General features: G+C 37.7%; 1 protein-coding gene across 2 annotated transcripts in view; it reads right to left on the bottom strand.

Annotated features, from left to right (window-relative positions):
- The window catches only part of LOC149243149 (protein TOPLESS-RELATED PROTEIN 2-like), a 59,565-nt gene that overhangs the window by 33,650 nt on the left and 4,841 nt on the right, over positions 1-21,074 (bottom strand). For both annotated transcript variants that reach the window (XM_089374442.1, XM_089374443.1), the window contains exons 10-13: positions 20,794-20,850; positions 20,354-20,685; positions 20,134-20,215; positions 18-126 (exon numbers count right to left, since the gene is read on the bottom strand). The gene's annotated coding sequence lies outside the window, so the exon portion shown is untranslated. The remainder of the gene's footprint in view (positions 1-17; positions 127-20,133; positions 20,216-20,353; positions 20,686-20,793; positions 20,851-21,074) is intronic.

The following is a 21,074-nucleotide window of genomic DNA, read 5'->3' on the forward strand; positions in this document are numbered from 1 at the left end:
ATGATAAAGCGGATTACCTTGATGGTCTTATCATCCCCACATGTAATTAATTATGAAGAGCTGGTAGAGCTGGTAGGTAGGGTGTGAAAAAACAATATCATTGACACCACAAACATATGCGTCAATCTGTTTAAATTATATCAATATTAATAAATATACTTTCAATACAAACTTAATTTTACAGACCTACAAGAATATATAGGTTGGTCTTTAAGCATGCAAGCAAACAAGAATATATAGGTTGGCCTTTAAGCATGCAAGCAAACCTCTAGATGTTGTCTCAAATCGCCTACCATAGAATAAAAATATATGTGAACTATATGCTTGGAAAACGCAACTCTTATAACACAAAAGCCACAGAATAAAAATATATGTGAACCATATGCTTGGAAAACGCAACTCTTATAACACAAAAGCCTGCCACAGAATAAGAATATATGTGAACTATATGCTTGGAAAACACAACTCTTATAACACAAAAGCAGGCATGTCAATATCTAAATAGAAGCAATAGCACACCATTGTATTGGTACGCAACCAAAAAAAACAGATGGCATTATTACAAATCACTCACATTGTTGTATAAAGAAGGAAATGATATCATAACATCTTATTAATGAATACAGAGTATAGATTAAGCTACCAAGGACTGCCCCATATATAGCTGGATTTTTCACAAGAGCAACCTAAGAAAACATAATAAAACATTTATAAGAGTTTACACAAGGCCAATGCTAATGATCAACTCAGTAAGGAACCCTAAAATCTTTTCAAGATCAATTCATACATGTACATTTTTGAACTATTTTATGAAAAATCATCTACGTGGATGGGAATCGAACAGGCAAAAATTTCCCAAATCTTAAAGGTCCTGCACGCTAATTTTTGTCGAGATGTCACTCCCCAAATTGCAATGTCACCAATCGATCGAACCACTAGCCACTGTTTGTTCCAACTAATCTTCCGAATTAACTTGAGGAACTTATCTAAATGAAGAATTGTATTTAATGGAATTTGAAATCACCTAGCAGAATTGTTTGCTGCTCCGAATTAACTTAAGGAATTTAACTAAATGAAGAATTGTATTTAATGGAATTTGAAATCACCTAGCAGAATTGGAATTTATCTAAATGAAGAATTGTATTTAATGGAATTTGAAATCACCTAGCAGAATTGTTTGCTGCTTCGAATTAACTTAAGGAATTTATCTAAATGAAGAATTTTATTGAATGGAATTTGAAATCACCTAGCAGAATTGTTTGCTGCAGAGGATGGAAACCCATGCCCATAACATTTGAACCTTGTTTAATCAGATTTCTTGCCTCGTTCGAAAATGAAGAGGGCAATATGTAACAATGCTGCACCTAAAAACATTAAACATTCCCAGCTACTCAAAGATGCAAGGCCTTGTTAATTTTCTTTGATCATATAATATTTACTCAAGTGGCCCAAGGTTATAATGTTGAGGTCAATTAGCAAATTACTTTGTATTATTAGGAGATGGAAAAGTCACTATTTCTTCTAATCTCGTATTAAGTATTTTCCATTTGTTCATTCTTCTAGTATAGTTCTATCTTTTACTTGTTTATCTAGCATTTCTTCTATCTAGAAGGAGTTGATCTTCTCCTGTTTTTGGAATAGGAATAAGGAGTATTCTGAGTAATTAGTTTTGTTCTCTTAGCAAGCAAAGCATTAGTTCTTTTTCTTTTCTTTTACCTAAGTATGAACTTTCATCTTTTCTAGCTGCTTGGATTATCACGGAAGCGATTGTTGATCTCACACAGATCCAAGTAGCTACAATAGCTGATCTCACACAGATTCAAGTAGCTACAATAGCTGGCACGTAACGAACCAATGCTGCAAACCATTAACTAAACTGGGATATCGCAACACCTACCCATTCTCCCATTGCTGTTAGTACTTGTGATGGTGGAATTATTGATCTTCGACCGACGTTGAATCAATGCTGCAAACCATTAACTAAACTGGGATATCGCAACACCTACCCATTCTCCCATTGCTATTAGTATTTTCGACTGACGTTGTTTTCTCGTTTGTCTTAGTAGTCCTGCTTCTAGTGGTCATTGTTGCAGCTTACATGGTGACTCTTGTATTGTATCTTTTGGGGCATTAAAAGACTTTCCTCGGAAAACTTCATTAAGGAAGCATTGGAAGGCCACCCTGGGTTTACTTCACCCTTCGAGTTAAAATTAGAAGTGTTAATCAAGACTTGACTGGATTGACCTTCTAGTGCTTATGATGGTGGAATTATTGATCTTTGACTCACGTTGTTTTCTCGTTTGTTTTAGCAGTCCTGCTTCTTGCTTCTGGTGGTCGTTGCTGCAACTTACATGGTGACTCTTGTATTGTATGTTTTGGGGCATTAAGTAAGGAGGCATTGGAAGGCCACCCTGGGTATACTCTTCGGGTTAAAATTAGAAGGGTTAATGAGGACTTGACTGGATTGACCTTTCATTCAGGACCTGATAATACCTTTCAAACACGTATTGTTTGCCTGTATTTCTTCCCCTCAAAGAAAGAAAAGGCCAACTTTTTCTACAGTTATATAAACTGTGATCATATCTGTTAGATAAGGGGGCAAGACTTTACCGACCGGGTTGATTAAGACCGTACTGGACTGGGTTTCCCTTTAAGGACCTTACCTTCACAGAGCGCGGGTAAGACCAGGACCTTACCGGGTTCAAATTAGAAGGGCTGACCTTTCAAGACCTTTGGTTATGGTGCCTTTTCCTCTACTATGATTCTTATATAAGGGGAAAGCCTACTCCCGGTCTCAAGATGAGGGCCTATAATCCCAATGGCGAATGGAATTTGAAATCACATAGCATAATTGTTCGCTGCAGAGGATGGAAACCCATGCTCATAACATTTGAACCTTGTTTAATCAAAGTTCTTGCCTCGTTTAGAAACCCATGCTCATAACATTTGAACCTTGTTTAATCAGAGTTCTTGCCTCGTTCGAAAATGAAGAGGGAAATATGTAACAATGCTACCCTCAAAGGTACAAGGCCTTCGTTAATTTTCTTTGATCATATAATATTTGTTTGATCATATAATATTTATTCAAGTGGCCCAAGGTTATAATGTTGAGGTCAATTAGCAAATTACTTTGTATCATTAGGAGATGGAAAAGTATCAATTACTAATTATGATGGGCGTTCAATGCTAGATGATCAAACTTAATTGCTTAGGGCATCTGAGCACTCATAACAAGAGAGGGATCTGAGCACCAACAATGCCTTTGTCAACATTTTCTAGGTCAGCTTTGATTTTGGCACATTTTTGCTTGGTCTTTGAAAATTTTTCTTTCCACTTCAACACTTATGCCTCCAAAAAGACTATCAGCACATTTAGCCCTCCTTTGGGAGGATGTCCAAAACCTCAAGACTCGAGAGTTGTGGAAGATTTATGGGTCTACTTGGATGCTAACATAGAGAGTACTAGAAGGGAATTTAATAAATTGAATAACACTATTAAAGAAACTCGACATTGAACATGATTGAATTTAACACTATTAAAGAAACTCGACATTGAACATGATTGACTTCGCTAAAACTAAAAAATTGAAGAAAATGCAACTGCTCTCAGCATCCACCACCAATTGCTGCAGAGTAAATCAAGCATAAAATAGATGGACAAAAGGATGGAAAGGGTGAAGAAAAATGTTGAAAGAGAATTGGGATCTCTTTCCAGACTACAATTAAACCTTTATTTTAAACTCAAGTAAGGGAAAAAGAAAAGTTGGCTAGAAGTTTCCCAACATTTTGGTTTCATTTTTGAATGAAGCTATAATTGTGGAAGCTCTCAAGGAGGGGTTGCCAAAAAGAGTTCATTTCTGTTTCAAGTCTGTAGCATCATGTATGTCCAATATGTATGTTAGACTTGATATGTTGTAACAAAAATTGCAAGGAGAAATTTTGTCCAAAGATGGAGTTTACTCTTGTCATGGTTATGCGCAAAATGAGCCTCATATGTTCTGGGGGACAACTATCTTATTGCAGGTCGGTTGAGCGCCAAGGGATACAATAGGCACCATCGAGAGATTCTCACAATCTGATCCATCTGAAGGAAAGGCCCTAAACATTCAAGGCTCTGGATGGACTTGGTCTTGATGTTAATTAAGCACTCATAAGCTACTCGATGGATTTGCACGAGATGTATTTTGAGTACGAGGGAAGATGTTACAAACAAGGAAATCAAAGCATTGTTGCTAAGGGAAGATGTTACAAGCAAGGAAATCAAAGCATTGTTGCTACAGACTGTAGACAATCAAGATGGATTGTAGTAAATATAACCTACTATAGACCAATAAATGCCCTTTAATTGTTTCAATTAGAATTTAGATCAGAACACATTGAATTCAACAAATGCCCTTTAATTGTTTCAGTTAGAATTTAGATCAAAACACATTGAATTCAACAAATGCCCTTTCATTATTTCAGTTAGAATTTCGACCATAACACATTGAAATAGAAAATCAAGCAGACTTACTCTAGGAACTTGTGACAAGGGTTAGCTGAAGGCTATCCACATATCAAATTGTTTAGAATAATTCAATAGCCGTAGTCTAACTAGCCGGAGGAATTGCCCGAAAAGTTATGGAAATTCCAGTCATATTTAGAGAAAATCCAAGTTATAGTTGTTAAAATTCAAAATTTTAGGTGTCCTAGACGTTTTTGATGGTGCTGAATCCATTTCCACCATCAAAAACATGATTCAAAACACTGTCTCTACAAGATTTTTTGAAATTCTTTTCCCTGCATTCCTGCCACTTTTGGCCGTCCGAGCAATTCCTCCGCCTCGTTGTCATGTCTTAGTAATTTGGATGAATAATCTTTTGTGTACAAATGTGAAGACCAACATTTTCATAGTTTGTTTCAAAGATTCAAAGTGAAGAGACAATTTGTTATTACAGTGCCTGCCAAACCCAATTCAATACCTTCTAGGTGATCTCAGGGCTACTTCAATTGCCTATCATATGTCAAGGGGAAAGGGTTACTGGTTTCAAGCTAGAACTTTCGGGAGAGACATCGGTGCAACAACTTCTTATTTAGATAGCGGATTTGTGCTTGCCAAATCCAATTCGATACCTTCTAGGTGATCTCAGGGCTTCTTCAATTGCCTGTCATATGTCAAGGGGAAAGGGTTACCGGTTTCAAGCTAGAACTTCTGGGAGAGACAACGGTTCAACAACTTCTTATTTAGATAGTGGATTTGTGTACATAAGGTCGAGGTATGGAGATTTATAGCTTATTAAATTGTTGCATCAACAACTAGTTGTTTCAAGCTCACATGTAGAAGTTTTGGAAAGACATGTAAATTTCAATCTTATAACAAACTTCTATATTTTAGATGAAAGTCAAGCATAAGGTCAAATTGTTCCTGGGTTTGGAACAATTTGTAGTTGTGAACACGCATCAATAAAGCTATAGAGCAAAAAGGAGATCTAGTAATATTCAATAATACCCGTTGGATTTTCTATAATTGTAGTCACAATGTTCTTCAAGTTCTTTTGGCCACTAAAGGGGTAATAGAAATTGGAGAAACATTTGTAGGAATTTACAGGGTAAGTTCCTCAGAAAGAATACCAAAAGGACACCGCTCACAACCAGATCTCAAATCAATACACCAGTATTTTTGACGTGGTTAAAACCCTCAGAGTGCAAGGAGGGAAACAGTCCACGGCCTGTCCCAACGTGGGTACAGACAATTTATTAATCAAAGAATGAAAATTTACATAAGCTTCTCTCATGCACGGATTACCCGAACAATGACCCTCCATGCGCTTTAAATAGAACTCATGGACCAATCGGGTGTCAAGCCACGGATCAAGTGTCGGTAATACCGAGGTGAGAGTGAACCGTCGGATCACTACATATCGTGACCGTCGGATTGTAAGTTACAAAATGTACAACGGTAAAGAAACACACTTTACCTAACTCTAACCTAACTCTATACTAGACCAAGTTGAACTTAACTATATCCTATGTGTCGGAATATCCTAACATCCCCCCTTAAGAACAACTTGGGATAGGATTGAAGGATTTACAAATATGACACAATAGGAGAAGGAAGGAGGCACTAGAGCCTATCCCCCCTTAGTGACAACTTCCTGAACTCCAAGCATATATCGAAGTTTAGTGAACTTCGCCTCTGTGAGAGCCTTTGTGAAGATGTCTGCAACCTGATCATCCGTTGGACAATATTGCACTTCAAGAACATGGTCATGAATGAGCTTTCTGATGAAGTGCATGTGTAGTTCAATGTGTTTGCTGCGCTGATGCTGGACTGGATCTTTGCATAGCTGAATGGCACTTTGATTATCACACCAAAGTGTGGTTGGATGCTGCTGCTCAAAGCCAAATTCTGATAGGATCTGACGAAGCCACAAGGCTTCCTTACTAGCTTCCACGGCACCACGATACTCTGCTTCTGCTGACGAAAGAGAAATGGCAGCCTGTTTCTTACAAGCCCATGTAATAGGTCCTGAACCAAGAGTGAAGACATAACCGGCAGTAGACTTCCGATCATCAAGGTCACCAGCCCAATCAGAATCAGTGAAACCAACTAACAGAGGAGCTGCTTTGGCACTGTAATGAATCCCAAACTGTACTGTACCTCGAACATAACGAAGTATTCTTTTAGCTGCTTTCCAATGACTTTCACGGGGGTTTTGCATAAAACGAGCAACAAGGCCAACAGCAAAGGAAAGATCAGGACGAGTATGGGTTAAATACAAGAGTTTTCCGACAAGTTGACGGTATAAGGTAGCATCAACTTCAGGAGAAGTACAAGAGACTGAAAGTTTGACTCCAGACTGAAAGGGAGAAGGGGCTGGCTTACAGTCTTCCATGTGAAAATGACGAAGAATATCACAAGCATACTTGGATTGGGAAAGGAAAATACCTTCTTGGGATTGCAAGACTTGAAGACCGAGAAAATAGTGTAAGTGTCCTAAGTCTGTCATTTCAAATTTCTTTTTAAGGCTGGACTTCACATGGTTTATAAGGTTGGGATCACTACCAGTAAGAATAAGATCATCAACATAAAGAACAAGGATGATAAGAGAGTTGCCCACTTTCTTGGTGTAGACAGTATTGTCAGAATGACACCTAGAAAAGCCAGATTCTAAAAGAAAGCTATCCATTTTGGCATACCAAGCCCGAGGAGCTTGTTTGAGGCCATAAAGGGATTTCTTAAGTCGACAAACGAGGCTGGAGTCTGTTTGTATGAAGCCAATGGGTTGTTCCATATAGATTTCTTCCTGCAAGTCCCCATGCAAGAAGGCAGATTTAACATCCATTTGATGGACTTCCCATTTTAAAGAGGCAGCAAGGGAAAGAACAAGGCGGATAGAGTTCATTTTGGCAACTGGAGAGAAGGTTTCAGTGTAGTCAATGCCTTCAACCTGTGAAAAGCCCTTAGCAACTAGACGAGCCTTATGTTTATCAACTTTCCCATCTGGTCCATACTTGGTTCTGTAAACCCATTTGCATCTAACAAGTTTGCGTCCCTTTGGTAGAGGAACAAGATCCCATGTATCATTTGTCATCAATGAATGATATTCTTCATTCATAGCTGCTTCCCAATGTGGATGGCCTGAAGCTTCTGCAAAAGTGTCAGGATCATGATTTACTGGAGCTTGAGCCAGTAAAGAAGAGGCTCTTTCAAACTGAGAACGTGTACGTCGCTGATCTGTAGGATCACCGGCAAGATCACCTGCTGCATCCCGAGTAGCACGGACCCATCTTGGAAGTTGAGGATCCTGAGAAGGTGGGGGAGGATTATCATCCTCGCTTTCATCATCAGAAGAAGAAATGTTTTCAAAGATAGAAGAGATAGGAAGAGGTGGCACATCCGCCGGACTAGGCTCGCAGGCCGATTTATTTTCATCAAATTTTACATCTCTTCTAATGATAACATTTTTGGACTTAAATGGAATAAGTCTATAACCTTTTACATCTTCAGAATATCCAACAAAAGTACATTTCTCACTCTTAGGTTCTAAAGCTTTATGCTTTTCATCTGGAATATGGGCCCATGCTTCACTTCCAAACACACGAAAGTGACTTACATCTGGTTTAATGGAACTCCAAGCTTCTTCTGGAGTGATATTCTCTAGAACCTTAGTAGGAGTGCGATTGATTATATAATTTGCACAATTAATTGCTTCGGCCCAAAAACTAAGACTGAGTCCTTTAGATTGCAGCATACAATTAGCCATTTCCTTTAAGGTGCGATTTTTCCTTTCAGCTACACCATTTTGTTGTGGAGTGTATGGAACAGTATGTTGCATTTGAATTCCATTTTCGGTGCAAAAGTTGATGAATGCGTTTTTAACATATTCTCCACCATTATCAGTTCTTAGCTTAAGAATTTGATGTCCAGATTGTTTTTCAACAAATGCTTTGAAGGCCAAAAAAGTGCTAAATACTTCGCTCTTGAGTTTTAAGAAGTATACCCAAGTGCGTCTGGAGAAATCATCAATGAAAGTTAAGAAGTACTTGCAGCCAGAGAATGAAGCAACAGGAAGAGGACCACATAAATCACTGTGCACAAGCTGTAAAGGGGCTGAGGCGTGCCAAGAGGCACGTTTGTCAAAACTGTCCCGATGATGTTTTCCGAGTACACATCCGGAACAAACACCATCTTTGCAAGATACCATAGGAAGACCTGTCACCATATTTTCTTTACATAGATGCTGAAGGGAGCGATAGTTTAAGTGACCAAACCGCTCATGCCAAAGTTTGCTCACTTCATCATTATGAGCAACAAACACTGAGGGAAGATGGGATGACCCAAAGTTGTGAAACTTATACAACCTTTTGGAATCATCAGCAAGACCAGTAGCTAGAATCTGTTTAGGATCTTTTAGATCCTTGATTACAACATCATGAGGTGAAAATTCAACAATTTTACCTTCACCTGAATGAGTTATCTGATAGACAGATAGAAGGTTGCAGGATAAGTTTGGAACACATAATACATCATTGAACTGACCATTGTCTAGATGAACAGTTCCAGTCCCTACAACATTAAGAGATCTATCATCACCAACATATATATTTTTGGTGTTACAATCATTTAAAGAAGAAAACATGGCTTGGTTTTTGGCCATGTGACAAGAGGCTCCAGAATCAATGAGCCACTCATGAGAATGAGAAGAAGAAGAAGATACATTTAATGCATAACCAGACTGAGATGATTGACGATGACATGCAGAAAGTGCCGTTCCGGAAGTTGAAGTTGAAGTAGGCTCCAGATGGATGTTATGTTTCTTCATTGCGGCTTCCAAGGCTTCCATCTTCTTAAAGCATTTAGATTCTAAGTGGCCATCTCGATTACAAAAGTTACAATGTCTGTCAGTCCTCTTCCATTTGTTTTTATTGGTCTTGTCATTTTGCTGAAATGATCTTTCATCTTGAGGCTGAGTTGGTTTAGGACCATTCCTTTGAGGATAAGACTTCTTAGGATTCTTTGAATTTGGTTGCTGCTGGGCGGCTAACGCTTTCGAGGAAGAGTTTCCAAGATTAAGAAGACCAAGGTGTAAGAGTTTTTCTTGTTCTCTTATTAAGGAATCACAAAAGGAGTCAAAGGAAGGGGGTTGTAGTCTTTGCCTTGACAAATGAAAGCTTCCCTTGTAGAATGGAAAGTGGAAACAAATACAGAGTAGGCTGGTCCCAACTTAGTAAGGATGGAATAAATAAGGTTACCATCTTCTTTCTTAACTTTAACACCTTCCAAGAGATATCTAAGGGTCTTGAATTTGGACAAGAAATCTTCAATGCAAGAAAAATTATTAGGATCCAAAGTAAGCAACTCATTCTCAAGTTGATGGGCTCTAATTTCATTTTTAATCCCAAAAACTTTAGCAAGTTTTTCTAATGCTTCATGAGGAGTTTCAATTTCTGCAATGTGGAATCTAAGATCAGGAGAAACAGACATTCCTATCAAACCACGTGCTTGATCTTGTCTATTTTCCCATTTTTCGGCCTTGTCTTCATCTTTGGGTTTCTTCTCTTGGTCTGTGGCTATTCTGAAGAGACCTTACTTCTAAGTAAATCTCCCATGTAGGCTACCCATTGGAAGTAGTTAGTGCTGTCAAGAATGACTTGGCATGGACTTTCCATTTTTTGAAAAAAACCTGAAGCTGAAGATGCTGAAAGTAAGTGGTCCAATGGATAGATCTCGAAAAAATAGGCGGTTTTAAAAAAAACGGCTCTGAAAAAGGCTTCCGGATGAAGAAGATATGGCTTTTTGAAAAAAAATTGTTGACGTTGCCGGCAAAGTGCGCGAATGTGCGGGAATGAAAAAATCCGCCCCCACAAAATGGAGACTTGAACCCAAGACCTCTACTCTCTTAAAAAGTCTTTGAACCAATTGATCTATACAAAATATTTGAGAGAGAGAGAGAGAGAGAGAGAGAGAGAGGGGGGGGGGGGGGGGCCTCGATTTGCGTGCTTGCCTTGGGAAGGCTCTTTTCCCCTACAAAACACAAAACACAAAACCCAACACGAATATGCAAAGAAAAACGAACCTTACGGCTCAAAGTTAGCTTTAGCCGAAAAACTAAATATTTTTCTCAATGTTTCTGATTTTCCAAGATCACACTAAGGTGCAGGGAAAAGAGCATACGCATGAGAAAAATCCTTTCTTTCTGTTTCTGATTTGCCCAGATCGCACAGAGTCGCAGGGCAAAGAGCATACGCAGAAATGAAAGGTATAGATCCGGGAAAAAAAAAGGCTAAATAAACCGAAACCGAAATAAGCAGAGAGAAAATGACAGTAAACTGCAAAAAAAAAACTGTATACCTCCCGATCTGAAAAATGACGCAGCTAGGGCTACCGGAAACCTTTTCGCGTGAAACGAAAGGGGTTCCTCACTGAAACAGATGCTCCGAACGCAACAGAGCAGTCCTCTCGGCCCGAAAGCAGTCAGAAACAACAGATCTAGGAAACGACAGCCGCATGCAGTTCTACCGGCTTCAGATTTGGATCACCAACGGACGCGGCCCTCAAATAGCTCCGATACCATGTAGGAATTTACAGGGTAAGTTCCTCAGAAAGAATACCAAAAGGACACCGCTCACAACCAGATCTCAAATCAATACACCAGTATTTTTGACGTGGTTAAAACCCTCAGAGTGCAAGGAGGGAAACAGTCCACGGCCTGTCCCAACGTGGGTACAGACAATTTATTAATCAAAGAATGAAAATTTACATAAGCTTCTCTCATGCACGGATTACCCGAACAATGACCCTCCATGCGCTTTAAATAGAACTCATGGACCAATCGGGTGTCAAGCCACGGATCAAGTGTCGGTAATACCGAGGTGAGAGTGAACCGTCGGATCACTACATATCGTGACCGTCGGATTGTAAGTTACAAAATGTACAACGGTAAAGAAACACACTTTACCTAACTCTAACCTAACTCTATACTAGACCAAGTTGAACTTAACTATATCCTATGTGTCGGAATATCCTAACAACATTTGGTCCTTGAGTTTGATATAAATCTCATTGGTGATGATCCTATGTGGATTGGATGGGCATAAATTTATATTTAGTACGAGTAGAGTAGGGAAATTATCCGATAAGAGAAAGATTACGCTGGGTATGAAAGCTATCAGTGTTCGCACTTTTCGATCTAGGAATTCAACACATTTTTGTAGTGTCACAGGAGTGACATGCTGACAATTATATACAATAGCCAATCATGGTAGCTTACGGTTTGTTGTGTTTGATGAAAACAAAAGGGCCATGGAGCAGTGTGCAGGCTGGGTGGTGATATCAACAATATTTGGAGCCTACAAATTAGGCCACCCACGTATATGAGGAGAATCATTGCAGAAAATGTTGGTTTCTTTATGTTTGTGGACAATATAACTCTTTTACACCTTGCTAACCTTGCTAGTTACCAAATCAGAGAAAATGAATCTCATAAAATAGGACTTTGGTGCATAGTTTTGGTCAACTATTATCTTCTTCACAAGTTTTTCCTGACACTGATGTCACTTTGGATTGGTGATTATTTTTCATTGGAGATTGTTTTTAGCTTAAAAACTCCAATACAACAGTGGTCTTCTCATACCTATCGTGACTTCTTTCTTTGTGACTTATTTCTTTGTTCATTCCACAACTATAAAAATCATTCTGTTTTATATTTGTATGCTGACATTGACCTCCCATCTCTTCCATTCTGCTAGCAAGCATAAGCAATTGAAAGACCCAACCATGTATAAAGTCTCACAATTGTTTGGCCACAACATCATGTTTACGTTTGCACAACACAAAATTAAAGGGGTTGCGGTGATATAGAAAAATGTTTGGGATTTAAATGATTTCATTGTAGACATCAGAGACAATCTCAAAGAGTTCTTTGGCAAAAAAATATCATTGAAACTTCTCAACATATCTCAGATCGATTGCCAACAATGGAAGTGCAAAGCTAAGTGAAATGTGCTTCTACAGGACAAGATCTCTACTGATGAAGGAGTCATCACTGTCATACCACCTATGCTATCAAATTTGACTATGACCTCAACTTTGGAACCCCCGAGTATGTCGGGAAAGGTGCATCCAAGTGGTGGAAGAGACCTATGGAAAAGGGTCGAAAGTTGTTGGCTAATAGCAATGGTACTTCTGTGATCTAGCCCCAGACTCATGTACCTTATTGGAGGGTCGAAACACCTAGAATAAGGTTGTTTTGGTATGTTGTGAGGATTAGAGGAAAGTTGAAGTAACGACACATGCCTTAGAGGACCAGCAAAGCAAGTACAGGGCTACAAGTGTAGGTCTGAGGTAACCCTAGATTTGAGGCCACAAAGATTTGTAGCAAGGCCTAGGATATCAGTCAAGAAAATGCCCAGAACCATGGTTGCTTGGAGGCTAAGTGGCAACATCCTCAAGGAGATAGATTGCTAAGGTTGGAGGGTTGTCCATGAGGTTTTGGACAACAATTTTGATATGCCATAGTTAGGGCTTCTTCCTATGCAGAGAGCCATCCTATGGTCTGTCCAAATCTTAGTGAAAGAATAGTTGAGATTTGTGATGAATGAAGAGGGTCGAGACCCTAGAAAGGGAGGCAGATGACTCTTTGTTGTGGGTAGCAGTTTGAGATGAAAGGACAACGAGAAGGGTGACGTAGTAAAGGAAGAGAGGGTTTGTTCAAAGGTTTGAACAACAGTTGTAATCAACCCTATGAAAGGATATAAAAGGCACCTTATCACTGTTGGTGGGTTGTTTAGAATAGCGCTAGATCTGGACAATTTGAGATAATATGCAAAAGAAAGGGCAGTCTTGGAAGCCCTAGATTAGTCATGGTGTTGACTGTGTATGGGAAATTTTGGAAGCCCTAAGGGTTGACCTTTGAAGTATGAAAGGACAGGCAACCAAGAGGGCTAGATCTTGTGTGCCCTATGTTGAAAATTGGCAACTAGGGGATGAATTTCCTTGAATAAAATTTCATTTTTGACTATTCTAGAATGACTTTCTAAAAATAGAAAGACATGTCTATCCTTGCAAGGATGAGTTTCCAAAATTAGTAAGACACATTGTTTCATTGGGTAATCACTTAACTTAACATTAATCAATCTCAAATGTTTAATTTTTAATTTAATCATCAATATATATATTTAATATCGTTCTTATCCTTGTGACACCAGAATATTATTATTAAAATGAAATTCCATGTCACCCTCTCCTACTTGGCACTCAATCATGCCAACTCCACATCTCTCTCTCTCTCTCCTTGATAGAGAATCGAACTCTCTCATTCAATGGTATGTTACTTCTTCCTTTCTCTCTCTTTAATGCTCTTACGCACCTCTTACTCTCTTACACACTTTAATGACACGTCATAAATAATTCCTCTTACACCTCTTTAATGCATATGTTACACTTCTCCTTAATGACTTGAATTACCAAGGCATGCGTACTCCCTCTTTATGGCCTGAGTTACTAATGCAAGCGTACCTCCTTTTGTGGCATAAGTTACACTCTTATTTTGTCATATGTAACTCAAGGCATGGGAGTCACTCCATGAATTCAACCTCCTTGCTCTTCCTATATATTTGTACCTCTCATCCTCTCTATTACTCACTCGTGCATTGCGAAAAGAGAGTATGAACTTGAGAAAGAGAGAGTTAGAGAGACCAAAGAAGAATTGTGTGTGTGAGAGAGAGAGAGTTGAAGAGTAAGAGCAGATCTTGATGAGCCTAGTAATTTAGTGTTTGCATTAGTTACAACTATCAATTTAGTGTTTGCATTAGCTACAACTATCAAAGATCTTCTTTCTCTCATTGTATTTTGTATCTTTGTTGAACATTTGATTTCTAATAGAAGAAGAATCTAATTGGGTTTTCCCCTTGTAGGTGTTGCCTTGGTCATTGGAACTAAATTCTCTGTGTTTCATTGTGTTCTTGGATGTCTTCTATTTTGCATATGGTTTATATGGTGTATGTTCTATCTACAGTTATTTAACAACTAGTGTTGCAAAAAATTGAAGTTTTGCAATAAGTAATTGTTGCAGCATAGAACTTTAGAAATTCAACATGTTATCATAGCTTTGGTGAAGACAAGCTCCATTTACAACTCTTTTTCTCCTGAAATATCTCTCGTTGTGCAGCTTCATTCATAGTTCTCTCTGCTAAAATATCTCTTGTTGTCCACTCTATTTGTAGCTCTCTTTCTACTGAAATATCTCTCGTTGTCCACTCCATTTGCAACTCTCTTTCTGTTGAAATATCTCTTGTTGTTCTTTCTACTTGCTGCTCATTTTATGCTGAAATATTTCTTCTCTTTTGTTGTTGAAATATCTCATTTACTGCTAAAATATCTTTTGTTGTTGATCAAAAATGTCTTCCTCTTATTTTAAGAATGAAGCGAAGTTGGTTGATGCTTTAAACTTCTTCCCTTGGAAGACCAGATTGGATATTACTCTTGAGGAACATGATCTTTTTGAGTATGTTGAAGGAGAGGTCGCACAATGAGCTGAAAGCTCAAATGCTGCTATCAAGGCCATATACAAGAAAGGAGAAGTCAAGGCTAAAAATATTATCCTTATGTCTCCAATTTGAAGAAAGCCAAAGAAATGTATGACAAGCTGATTGGAATGTACTAAGTGAACAACTTGAGTCAGATTCTTGCTCTGAAAAATCAGCTCAAGGATGTTAAGATGAACAAAAGATATCAAAAATCAAAGATCAGTTGTCAACTTCTTCTGCTGAAGTTATTTCTGATAAAGAGATTGTGTTGATTACGCTTAGAGGTCTTCCTTATTCTTAGGAAACTTGTATTACTACCATCAGTAATAAGGACATGTTTCCTACATTTGATGAGCTTTTGGGAAAGTGCAGTCAAGAATAGGCCAGAATGATTTCCGGAGGAAGAATTCCCAAGCATGAGCAGGGAGAACCTACTATGCTTGGAGGGTCTTACTTCTTCTTAAGAAACTTGTATTACTACCATCAGTAATAATGACAGATGCCTTCACTGTGGGATCAAGATGTGAAGGTTTGTATAAAGTCAATGGAAGACTTATTCATGCATTGATCCATGACAACAATCATCAAAGTGAGCTTTGGCACCGAAGGTTCGCTCATTTTTACTATAAAGCATTAGCTCATGTGAGAAATATGGTTTCCAGAATGTCAAGAATTAGATTTGATCTTTATGATATGGTAGTTGTCAAATCATCTACAAGCAGTTATCAAAGTAAGAGAAATCACCTACACTTGTTGCCCCCTAGATTTCTCAACACTCAAGCACGGTTGAAGTTGAGTACATTGTTGCTAGCATGGCTAGCTGTGAGGTAGTATGGATGAAGAAACTCTTTGGAGAGTTGTTTGAGCATGTTTTGGACGAAACAGTAATTTACTGCTACAATAAGAGTGGCATTTGACTGCCAGAAAAATCTCATGTTCCATGACAAGTCCAAGCATATTGAGATCAAATATCACTATATCCGGGATATGGTGCAAAGAGGAGTTGTAATACTCCATCATATAGCCACTAATGACTAGATCGTCGACATTTTTACCAAGCCTTTGCCGAAAGGAAAGTTCATGGTTTTCAAAGAGTAGCTTGGACTAACGGATGTAACCCTTTCTAAAGAGGGTGGTCATAGATGATGAGCCTCGGATGTCCGAGATCCTTGTCATGTGTTGACAAGTGGATCCCGCCAAGCAGTGACAAGCCTTAGATGTGCGAGATCCCTGTCATGACAAGTGGATCCCCCCAAGCAGAGATGAGACTTGGTTGTGTGAGATCCTTGTTCGTAATGCCCCAAGTGAATATAGGGTGATGGATAAATCTCCCCTATGATGATTCTTCTTCATTAGATTGTAACATCATTGTTCCAAAGCAAATATCCATGTGTCAGATAAAAATTCCTTCCTAACTGAGAGGGAGTGTTGAAAATTGGTAGCTAGGGGATGAATTTCCTTGAATTAAATTTCATTTATAACTATTCTACAGTGACTTTCAAAAAATAGAAAGTCATGTCCATCATTGCAACCATGACTTTCCAAAATTAGTAAGTGTCCTTGTTTCAATTGGTAATCATATATATATGATGGAAAATCACTTAACTTGCCATTAATCAATCTCAATTGTTTAATTTTAATTTAATCATCAATATATAATATATATATATTTAATATTATTATTATCCTTATGATACTAAATATTATTATTAAAATGAAATTCCATGTCACCCTCTCCTACTGGGCACTCAAATTCCTTCCTAACTGAGAGGGAGTGTTGAAATTTGGTAGCTAGGGGATGAATTTCCTTGAATTAAATTTCATTTATGACTATTCTAGAGTGACTTTCAAAAAATAAAAAGTCATGTCCATCATTGCAACCATGACTTTCCAAAATTAATAAGTCTCCTTGTTTCAATTGGTAATCATATATATATATATATATATGATGGAAAATCATTTAACTTACCATTAATCAATCTCAATTGTTTAATTTTAATTTAATCATCAATATATATATTTAATATTATTATTATTATCCATATGATACTAAATATTATTATTAAAATGAAATTCCATGTCACCCTCTCCTACTGGGCACTCAATCATGTCACTTCACATCTCTCTCTCTCTCCTTTATGGCAAATCCATCTCTCATTCAATGATATATTACTCTCTCTTCCTCTCTCTCTTTAATGCTCTTATGCACCTCTTACTCTCCCTTAGACACTTTAATGACTCATCATAAAAATATTCCTCTTACACCTCTTTAATGCATATGTTACACTTCTCCTTAATGGCTTGAATTACTTAGGCATGGGTACTCTTGATGGCATGAGTTACTAATGCAAGTATGCAAGTGTGCCTTCCTCTTGATGGCATAAGTTACACTTCTATTTGTCATATGTAAGGCATGGGATTACTCCTTCATGAATTCAATCTCCTTCCTCTCTCTTTAATGCTCTTATGCACCTCTTACTCTCCCTTAGACACTTTAATGACTCGTCATAAAAATATTCCTCTTACACCTCTTTAATGCATATGTTACACTTCTCCTTAATGGCTTGAATTACTAAGGCATGCGTACTCTTGATGGCATGAGTTACTAATGCAAGTGTGCCTTCCTCTTGATGGCATAAGTTACACTCCTATTTTGTCATATGTAAGGCATGGGATTACTCCTTCATGAATTCAACCTCCTTGTTCTTCCTATATATTTATGCCTCACATCCTCTTTATTACTCACTTGTGCATTAGGAAAGGAGAATACGAACTTGAGAAAGAAAGAGTTAGAGAGACTAGAGAAGAATTGTGAGAGAGAGCGAGGGAAAGAGTCCTGAAGAGTAAGAGTAAATCTTGATGAACCAAAGTAATTCAGTGTTTACATCAGCTACAACTATCAAAGATCTTCTTCTGATTTGGGTGAACTCCTTTCTCTCATCGTATTTTGTATCTCTATTGAACATTTGATTACTAACAGAAGAAGAATCTGGTTGGAAAAAAGTTTGGTTGGGTTTTCCTCTTGTGGATTTTCCCCTAGTCATTGGACCTAAATTCTCCGTGTCTCCTTGTGTTCTTAGTTGTCTTCTATTTTACATATGGTTTATATGGTGTATGCTCTATCTACAATTGTTTAACTAATATTGCAGAAGAAAGAAGTTTTGGAGTAACTTAATAAGTAATTGTTGCAGCATAGTGTTAGAAAATATAACTATGTTCGGTCTTCAATAATGTACTTGAGTCATTATGTAATGTACTTGTCAAAAGAATAAAAAAAAGAATTTATTATTATTATTATTATTGTGACTTATTAAAGCGTGGGTTTCATGCTTGGGTTACCATGTGTTTTAGGTCAAAGTCCCCATTGAGGACTTCTAGGATTTATTATGAGTCCATACAGTTATTGTACATTTAAAGAGACCCTGCTTGGGCTTTTGAATCAAGTAAAAAGGTTAAGTATTGAGTCAAATATGAATTATGTAACCTCCACACCATATTGACCTAAGGGAAGATCAAGTTGGCCTAAGGACCCCATTCAACCCCACAAGAAGCCCATAAAAGGAAGGTCATCGAATTCATTTGGAGCATCATTCTCTCATCAAGTTCGAATTCTCTTGTAGCTGGGAAGAAGTGCAAAAATCTCTTGTTGTTGGGCAAAAGTGCGAAGTTCTCTTGTAGATAGGAAAGTCTGTTGCCGGGAAGCCGAAGTGAGTGCGAGTTTGGGGAAGTCTAAAGAGACAAGGAAAATCAAAATTTTGGTGTCTCTCTCTCTTTGTTTCGTGTCTTGGATTGGGAGAACGAAGTCTTCGAAGTTCCATTGTTGTCGTAAGTTGTCTATTGTCGTAAATTGCTTCATAGTCGAAGTTGCTAGGAAGAGGTAAAAATTTTGGGAGGCTGACTTGGTGTGGAGGAAAGGTCTGGTCTTGGTCTAGGCTGAAGAATCTCAAAGAACACTATTGAAAGGAAGAATTATCTTCTCGAGGGGGATTTTGCCCTGGCATGTGCCTACATCTGGTGTTCATTGTTTTATGTGCTGCTGCTTTTGGTAATTGCTTGATGAACTAAAGAGAAGTTATAAATAATTGTAATAATAAAAAACATCACAAGTAATTATCAATATCAAGAAAATCTTTACTGCCTTTATGATTTTCTAACATAGAACTTCAAAATTTCAACACCCTAGAGCATTTAGGACGTTGACAAGTGGGCAGTTTAGAAGACGTAAAGTACAGTGTTCATGAAATGAATCAATGGGTTGTTAGGAGGTAGAGTAATGGAGCCCTAGTTCAGCTTATGAGAGGAGTCATATCATTGATAAGAGGGCAGATACAAAAGACCTAATGAGGTAGACTTCTTAATGGAGCTAGAAGGATGTGAATGAGCAGATCCGTGAACCAAAGTTCAATGACACAAAAGGAGTTGTGATCATTTATAGTGGTAACTGAAGATGCAGGTGCAATAATCAGTAGATTGGAAAGCAATAGAACACGCTAGATGTGTTCAAGCCTCAAGGTACGTAGATTGAAAGGGTTGTAGTGCGCACTACCAGCAAGTAGGTCAAGTGTACTTTGTTTAGGGTAGATTGGTGGTCATGGTAGTTGACACGGAGCCCTAGTTGTGTCATTGTATCAGGTTTGTATGTAAAGACCATGATCCCTATGGGAGCCCTAAGACTGTTGTATTATAATTTGTAATATAACAAGTGGAGGGTTTAAAAAGTTAAAAATTATCATGTACTCGCGGATTCTCCAATGTATGTTATTTTGTTGTACAAAGTAGAAGTGTTGTCGCATTTGAGTGTATTTGTGTTCATGATTTTAGACTCAAACCAAATTCCTAAGTGCCGTGGAAAAATCAACAAGCTTGCGCTTGAATTAACCATACACATACATGCCCTCCCTTGGCTAATATTATAGCAGCAACAATCATGAAAAATAAGCACTAAAGATGTGAACTTTTCCATTCCTTTCATATCAAAGTTTTAGGAAAAATCTTGAATCTCACACACATGAACAAGATCATACGACCTCAAAAGCATTAAAAAGGGATAAATTGTTGTGCAAAAAGCAAACATTTTAGTGTATTAAAGGGAAATAGTAATTTGTAGGAGAAAAGTATGGCGTACCCATCCTTTGTGCCAAGTTTGTGAAATTCCTAGTGTATCTTCACCACTTGACTTTTGTAGATTATACAATTGTAGTAATTCACTACATAAAGAAGATCAATATAGTTGATTATGAGAGCATAGATAACACATAATAAATTGAATAATAAACAAGTGGAACCACAAATTAGCAAAAGATACTTCTAAGTGAAATGCATTGCATATAGGTATGTTGACTTACTTTCATTTATGAACAATAAGCTCCATTCTCTCTGGTTGTTTCTTTCATTTCTTTCTTTGTCTGCTGCTTTCATTTTCTTTTCCACACCCAACAAATAAAACCAAAACTAAACTACAAAAAAATGTGCAAAACAAAGGAAAAAGAGTACAACACACCCAACAAATGAAGCTAAGACCAAACTACAAAAAAATAAGCCAAAAAACAAAGGAAAAATAATACAACACAAAGCATGGCCATGCTCAAACTTGGAAAACAAAACATGTGGACGAGAACAAAGAAAAATTGCAAATATCCCCTTGCACATCATCTCTCCTACAATGTGCTCTCCTCTGCTAAAAGGACAAAAAGTGGGTTGAATAATGTTAAAATATACACACAATTAGTAATGGTAAGAATATTTCAAAACCAATAATTATAATTATTCGTAATAAGAAACGCACCTCCCCTAGAGTTTGTTTTATAATGATGGACATTCTCTTGTATTCCACTTGCTTGTGCTGATCAAAACAAGCCATTTACAACAAATACAAAATAAGATATCGGAATGGTTATATAAGTTAAACTAAAGAGTCGAACACAATAATTAACCGTAATAAAAGACACACATTTCTTTAAGATTGTTATATAAAAGGAGAGAGTCCATTTTGTATTTCATGTATTCATGCTCAATGGAACAAGCCATTTGCACTAGATATACAATAAAATATTAGATTTCTAATAA

This window comes from Pinus tabuliformis, chromosome 8, assembly GCF_031772625.1.
Source record: "Pinus tabuliformis cultivar Carrire ecotype Pingquan chromosome 8, CPIR1, whole genome shotgun sequence".
Taxonomy (NCBI): Eukaryota; Viridiplantae; Streptophyta; class Pinopsida; order Pinales; family Pinaceae; genus Pinus; species Pinus tabuliformis.